Raw genomic sequence first — 7,566 nt, 5'->3', positions numbered from 1 at the left:
TCTTTATTTGGTAGGAAAGATTCTTTCACCATACGTAACTGAGCTCTTTGTGAAGGCACCGTGTGAGACGTGTTGAGTTGGCCAAATGGGTCTGCTTACAAGGAGCGGGGCTGGGAGGAAGGCAGCCATGCACTCGTTACTCTTGTCTGTCTGAAGTCACTGAGCTGCCCACGGTGGGGTGGGGAAAGCCACCTGATGGCAGGCACTGGCTGGGGGCCAGGGGGTACCCACACAGGCTGCTTCCTGTAAGTTAGTGTCTGCAAGGGGCTGGAGTACAAGAAGGGCTGGGCTGGGCAGACATCACAGCCTGCATGTGAGTGGACACTCACTGAGATTAATAGAAAAGGGAAAATGCTGTTGGCAGTTGTTGAGAAAAGAAGCCACAGAACTAGAAACAGCAGTGGAAGTGGAAAGGAACAGAGATGGGAGGGTCACCAAGGTGATGGATGTCAGCTGACTGGATGTGGAAGTATGGCTGGGGAGGGGCTGAGGATGGCTCAGGCCTGGCAGCTGAGAGCTAGAGGAAGCCACCCCGACTTTGCCCTTGAGATAGAAAGTCGAGGGAACTGAGCAGGTTCCATGAGGAGACAGACCTTGTGCGCTGAGCTTGGGGTACCTGTACCGAAGCAGAGGACAACAGCCAGGAAGCTCGCTGCCAGTGCAGGCTTGCAGACATGGATTTGGGAGCTTTCCTTGGAGCGGAGGGTCAGTTCGAGAAGGTTAACAGGGGTACTCGTGCGGCCTGAGAAGGATGGTCACAGGAGAGCCTTAAGATCTTTTGTATAAGAAGCAAGAGATGACAGAAGCCAACTGGAGATCAGATCGAAGAGGAGGAGAGAACTCTGGGGGCAGCCAGTGGTGCACAGGACAGAGAAGAGGCCTCTGAATTTGACAGTAGGGCAAATTTGAGGTCATGACCTTCGAGAGCCAATTGTGCAGAATGGCAGCCAGTCTGTAGGGGCTGAGGACTGGGTGGGAGCCCAGTGAGCTGTGAGGGAGCTCTGCTCTTCAAGAAGGTGGTCCTTGAAGGAAATGAGAAAGAGGATCACAGACGGAAGTGATGTCAGGATGTGTGTATGATCGGGTGAGGGGGAAACCAGGATGAAGAGAAATACCAGTGCCAGCATGTAGAGAAGCCTGGGCTCAAGTAGGAAAAGAAAAATAGACACAGAGAAAATGAGCTGGAGGTGAGGTCTTTTGAGGCACAGAGTAGGAGTTAGGGAGCTTTTGTAACAGCTGTGAGGGGAAGTTAGAGCTCAAGGGAAGGTTGTAGAACCAGGCTGGAGACCAGAGTAGTTAGTTGCTCCATTTCCCGACCTTGTCCAGCAGTCTCTAGTAGCTTAGGGTCAAAAAGAAGAGCTATGCTGGATGAACCCATAGTGGAAGGTTGTCAGGGTAGGAATGGTAGAAAGCCAAGAGGGAAAAGGAGATTCCTTATTTTATCATTTAAGTTGTTAAAATTCAAGCCACATAAAATTTTATAGAGCAAAACATGGGAGAATAATTCTCAGTCTACTCTGTCCTCTCAGGAACTGACTTATCACTTCTCTGACTTCAGTCTGTAATGAGGAAAATAGTAGCACCTAGTAGCTGAGTTGTGAAGGTTGATGACCACGTTTTCAGTTCTTCAGCAGAACTGCATGGACTGGGTTCCATGTGGAGGTGACAGGGAAGCAGAAACACGAAAGAAAAACACGGAAAACACGGCTGCCGCGCCCGCTCTGAGATACCATTCATCCTGGCAGGAGGTTCGTGGCAGAAAGTCTCAGGTTAGTTCTGCGAGGAGGAAAGGAAAAGCCAGTAGAGGCAGACTGAATGAGGATGAGAGAAGAAGATGGTGCTACAGCACCTACAGGGCTAGGGTGGGGTGAACAGTGGGAATGACGCCTGTGGCCCGTGTGCCTGTTCGACGGGAGGAAAGGCTTTGCTTGACAGGCTGCAGGTGAGGGGTGGAAAGTCCAGGTTTCACTTAGGAGTAAGAGGTGAGATATTTGGACTCCGCAGGTGTTAGGGAAAAGATTTACTTACGAGCTGGAGTTTCATGATGATTGACATTGTAAAAAGCTTGGAATTTAATGTGAGGCTTCAATGGCCTTCAGTTCAGTCGCTCAGTCGTGTCTGACTCTTTGTGACCCCATGGACTGTAGCACACCAGGCTTCCCTGTCCATCACCAACTCCCGGAACTTGCTCAAACTCAAGTTCGTCAAGTCTGTGATGCCATCCAACCATCTCATCCTCTGTTGTCCCCTTCTCCTGCCTTCAGTCTTTCCCAGCATCAGGGTCTTTTCCAATGAGTCATTTCTTCACATCAGGTGGCCAAAGTATTGGAGTTTCAGCTTCAGCATCAGTCCTTCCAATAAATATTTAGGACTGATTTGCTTTAGGATTGACTGGTTGGATCTTGCAGTCCAAGGGACTCTCAAGAGTCTCTTCTCAGTGGCCTTAGCCATTCAATAATTGTTTTTTTAATTTTTTTACAAATGAATAGGATTTATTAAAGAGAAGGAAAGTACTAAGCTCTCAGCATGGACACTGAGGTGGGTAAAGAGTCCCCCAAAAGGTGGGGATTATAGCAGTTTTATATCTTTACTAGTATTAATTACATTTTTGGTTGCTTCCTTGGATCTGATTGCTGATCATTTATCAGGCCAAAGACACATTGAAAAGCAGTGACAACCCTAGACAGCATATTAAAAAGCAGAGAAATTACTTTGCCTACAAAGGTCCATATAGTCAAAGCTATGGTCTTTCCAATAGTCATGTACAGATGTGAGAGCTGGACAATAAAAAAGGCTGAGTTCTGAAGAATTGATGCCTTTGAACTGTGGTTCTGGAGAAGACTCTTGAGAGTCCCTTGGACAGCAAAGAGATCAAACCAGTCAATACTAAAGGAAATCAACCCTGAATATTTATTGGAAGGACTGATGCTGAAGCTGAAGGTCCAGTACTTTGGCCAGCTGATGCAAAGAACCGACTCACTGAAAAAGACCCTGAAGGCAGGAGGAGAAGGGAATGACAGAGGACAAGATGATTGGAAGGCATCACCAACTCAATGGACATGAGTTTGAGCAAACTATGGGAGATGGTGAAGGACAGGGAAGCCTGGAGTGCTGCAGTCCATGGGGTCACAAAGAGTCAGACACGTCTGAGCGACTGAACAACAACAAAAGGACACATTGCAAGAACTCAGGACAGAGGGTATAGCTTCAGGCTAATGGAGTGAGATGTTTATTGAAAACAAGACCGAGGTCTCAGAGTCCTACACTGACTGCCTAGCAGTTTCTCCCTCAATCCTCGCCTCTAGAGATGGAGACTAAATGCCAGTCTGGGGAAAGGGGCAGTGACCAATCTGGCTTCTCCAAGCTGTGTAGGGGCATCATGAAGGGATGGCAATTAGATCTTCACCACTGGGATGATCTAGTGAACCTCGGTGTGTCATCTTAGGCTCTATTTCTATAACCATTTGAAGCTTGATAGCTTCAATGTGAGACATTACAAAGCAAGAGAGACAATTTAGAATACAAGGGCCAAAAAACAATATGAGCAAAATAAGACTTCCATTCAGGACCAGGGGTTTCCACCAGGTGGAAGTTGATACCCAGTTCCATAAGGTGGTCTCAAAAGGAGGAGTGGGATCAGCCATTGCCTGGATTTGACTTTTCAGATCTTATATAGGTGTTGAAGGATCCCGGATGAGCCCCCAAAAGATGAAATGAGAATCTGAGTTCTTGTTCACAGAGCCAAAGAATGAACTTCATGAACACGCAGACACTCATGGTAGCAAGTGAATAGGATTTATTAAAGAGAAAGAAAGTACAAATCTCTCAGGATAGACACTGAGAAGGGATAAAGAGCCCCCAGTTATTTCGTAAACGCCTCCTAAATGCTAGGTCTGGAAATACAATGATAAACAAGACAAGAAAACTTCTACACTAGTAGGAGAAGGCCAGCTTGTTACAACAGTGTTGGAAACATTTTAGTAGGTTACGAAAAAGTGCTTTATGTGTCAGGGTGGGGGCCAAGTGACTGCCTGCTGCTGCTGCTAAGTCACTTCAGTCGTGTCCGACTCTGTGCGACCCCATAGACGGCAGCCCACCAGGCTCCGCCATCCATGGGATTCTCCAGGCAAGAACACTGGAGTGGGTTGCCATTTCCTTCTCCAATGCATGAAAGTGAAAAGTGAAAGTAAAGTCGCTCAGTCGTGTCCGACCCTTAGCGACCCCATGGACTGCAGCCCACCAGGCTCCTCTGTCCATGGGATTTTCCAGGCAAGAGCACTGGAGTGGGGTGCCATTGCCTATCTGTGGGCTAAAAGTTGCAATACAGTCTCTCATTTCAGGCCTTGGTATTCAATAAAAAGTAGTGGAGACTTGTTACGTGGCAAGTACTGTGCCAGGTGCCCTGTTTAGACACAGTCCCTGACCTTGAGGGGTTCAAGGTGAGGTGAAGAGTCAGACAAAGGATAATTAGCATAAAGTTCTGGATGAGAGTAACGGGTAAACATGATTGAAGTAATGAGGTTTGTGGAAATAGAAAAGTCCACCGGAATAAGAACAAGCAAATGAGGCTTTTTATTCAGAGCTTGCTATAGCAAGGGCCTCAGCCCCCATCACTGGCATGTGGCTGAAACTCAGAGGCAGGCAGGGAGTGGGAAGACTTTATAGTCCAAAAAAAAAAAAAAAAAATGAAATCATTTTGCTCTGATGGGAGGAGGTTGGAAAGGGGATGCTGGAAGCAAGCTAACTAGAAGTGGGGGTGTCTTGTGTGACTGGTTTGGGGAGTATATTTGGTTTTCTGTGGTTGGTCCTGAGTTGGAAGCAGGGACAAAAGATAGAGAAGTAGTTGATCAAGTCCTGACCATTCCAGGCCAACTGGTGCAGAGGTTATGGGTAAGAATTCTTTCATCTTATCTGGTCTGGTCACTGTCCATTTGTCCATACTGTTTCTGGCTGGGCACCTGGATCAGACTTGGGGAACTGGATGTGGCTCCAGGTGTGTCTCTAGCAAACAGCAACATCACGTCAGACACATCTGTCTCTTACTCTGGACTGGACTTCTTCCGCCTCTCCCTCTCTGGGGTAGAACCTCATCCACCTTGTCTTCATTATTCCCAGTGTGGGGCATGTTGTTGGTGTTTAATGGATGCTTGTTAAATCTGAAGAACAGACAAAGGAGAGAGGCCAGGGAGCTTCAGAAAAGCTTCAAAAAAGGTTTCAAAGTAGTCAAGTGACTGACTAGGAGGCTGAAATCCAAAGGGAATTTAAGTGCCAAATGATGAGGTAATTTTTATTCTGTGCCAGAATCCTCGATTTTATCTTGAAAGCATTTCCTTTGTGGAATTTAAAATTGAAAGAAGGGAATGTTTCTTACAGGATCCTTGTAACAGGGAAGCGAAGGAGTGCTAAAACTCTTAGCTTTGTGTTTTCTGGCCAAAAGCAGTATGCAAGTAGTGATATAAAGTTACAAGTTGACAAGAGTTTTTGTTACTCTTGTTCAGTCGCTCTTGTGTCCTACTCTTTGCAACCCCATGGGCTGCAGCACGCCAGGCTTCCCTGTCCTTCACCATCTCCCGGAGTTTGCTTAAACTCATGTCCATTGAGTTGGTCATGCCATCCAACCATCTCATCCTCTGTCACCCGCTGCTCCTCCTGCCTTCAATCTTTCCCAGCATCGGGATCTTTTCTATTGAATTGGCTCTTTACATCAAAATATTGGAACTTCAGCTTCAACATCAGCCCTGCCAATGAATATTCAGGGTTGATTTCCTTTAGGACAAGAGTTTTAAGCGGGACCAAACATCAAGTTTGGCATCACCGACTCAATAGACATGAGTTTGGGTAGGCTCTGGGAATTGGTGTTGGACAGGGAGGCCTGGTGTGCTGTGGTTCATGGAGTCGCAACGAGTCGGACACGAGAGCTACTGAACTGAACTGACTGAAACATCAGGTAAGACGAAACTAAATCGTGGATACATGAGTTCTCCATGAAACTCCCTTCAGTCTGTTTTTCTATGTTGCCAGACTAATTCATGAAATCAAAAGTCTAAAAGCCCACAGGGCCTCACCATAAGCTGATTAAAATCATAATACCTTATGAAAGGGAAAGATGGTAGGCAAGAGAGTAATATAATCAAATATATGTTTTAGATACATTATTCAAACTGTCACATGGGATTGGATGGAGAGAGAGAGATGGGAAACTGTCCTCAAAATAGTTGGAGAGAGAAGATGGGGCTTGAACCTCGATGGAGCAGAGATTAAGATGAAATATAGGTGTTTCTTGGACTCCAGAGACTTGATGAATGGGTGTAGGGAGAGCAAGGAGGACTTAGGGATGATATGTGGATTTTGTAATTAGGCAACCGGGAGGCTGTTAGTGGAGAAGGAGAAGGAGTTTCAATGGGCAAGAGATTCCAGTTAGGGGCAATGTTAAGTTTGCAGTGTTCAGGGGACATCAACGAGTTGCGCTGTAAAACTTGAGGCTATGTTAGTGAACAAAACAAAGGTCTGTCATCGTTGAACTTACAGTTTACAAGGAGAAGCAGACACTAAACATCATAAGTAAACGATATATATCAGAATGCAATCAGTCCTGAGATAGGCTGGGACCTGGACCCTTAACTGTAGTGCTTAGACCTGGACAGATGTCTCCCCGAGCAGCAGAATGCAAAGAGACTAGAAGGGACTAAACATAACTGTATGTTTGGGCAAATAATGAACTGTTGGGAAAATTATGGTCCATGCACAGGTTGGAAAAGAATTTCCAGATATGAGGAGGCAGAATGAGAGGAGAATAAAGTTTATTAGAGTGGGAGATGCTGTTAGAACAGTGGGCTGGCTCAAGGGAGAACTGAACCCTTTTGCAGGTTAGCAGCCAACTTTTATAGCCTCAAGAACAGAGAAAATTCCTACTGGAATGGTGGCATTAGGTGATTGGTTACGATGCTATAGGGTGGTTAATAGGGTGCACATTTTACATAATATGGGGTCAGAGAACTGTCTGGTTTAGATCTGGAGGCTGATGGCAACAGTTGCTATGGGGTTTGGTCAGTTCCAGAGATTTTTATCCTGTGACCTTGGTACAGGGTTCCACATGAACAATAAGATACAATAAGACCAAAACCCAACTGGCACTTCTGAGGTGCCAGGAACAAAAGCAGGTACACCATGATCCTTGCACACAGCACCATCAGTGAGCCAACCACCTAAGCCACTCCTCCCCTTCCACCCACCACCCACTGATCTGACCCTAGGCTCACCCCTTTTAAGGGACAAGCTTGGCCCCCCTTCAGAGAGTGAGCAAGGTAATCTACTACTTGTTTTCTCTCGTGTCCCAGTAAAGCCTTGCCTGAATTCCTGGTCTGGCCTCTTACCAATTTCTATTGATTAAAGAGTCCAAGGACCGTAGAAACAAGACTACTGGAAAAACTAGAGCAGAATGGGGCATCAGCAGTGGTGGGGGAGGAATCGGGGCAAGCTGCCCTGTAAAACAGGGTGATCAGTGTGGGCCTAAATGAGACACCAGCAAAGACTTGAAGGAGTTAGCCAACTGCATATCTGGCGTGG

This window comes from Bos indicus x Bos taurus, chromosome 8 (assembly GCF_003369695.1).
Source record: "Bos indicus x Bos taurus breed Angus x Brahman F1 hybrid chromosome 8, Bos_hybrid_MaternalHap_v2.0, whole genome shotgun sequence".
NCBI lineage: Eukaryota > Metazoa > Chordata > Mammalia > Artiodactyla > Bovidae > Bos > Bos indicus x Bos taurus.
The sequence above is the reverse complement of the archived record's forward strand: the minus strand, read 5'-3'. Positions refer to the sequence as shown.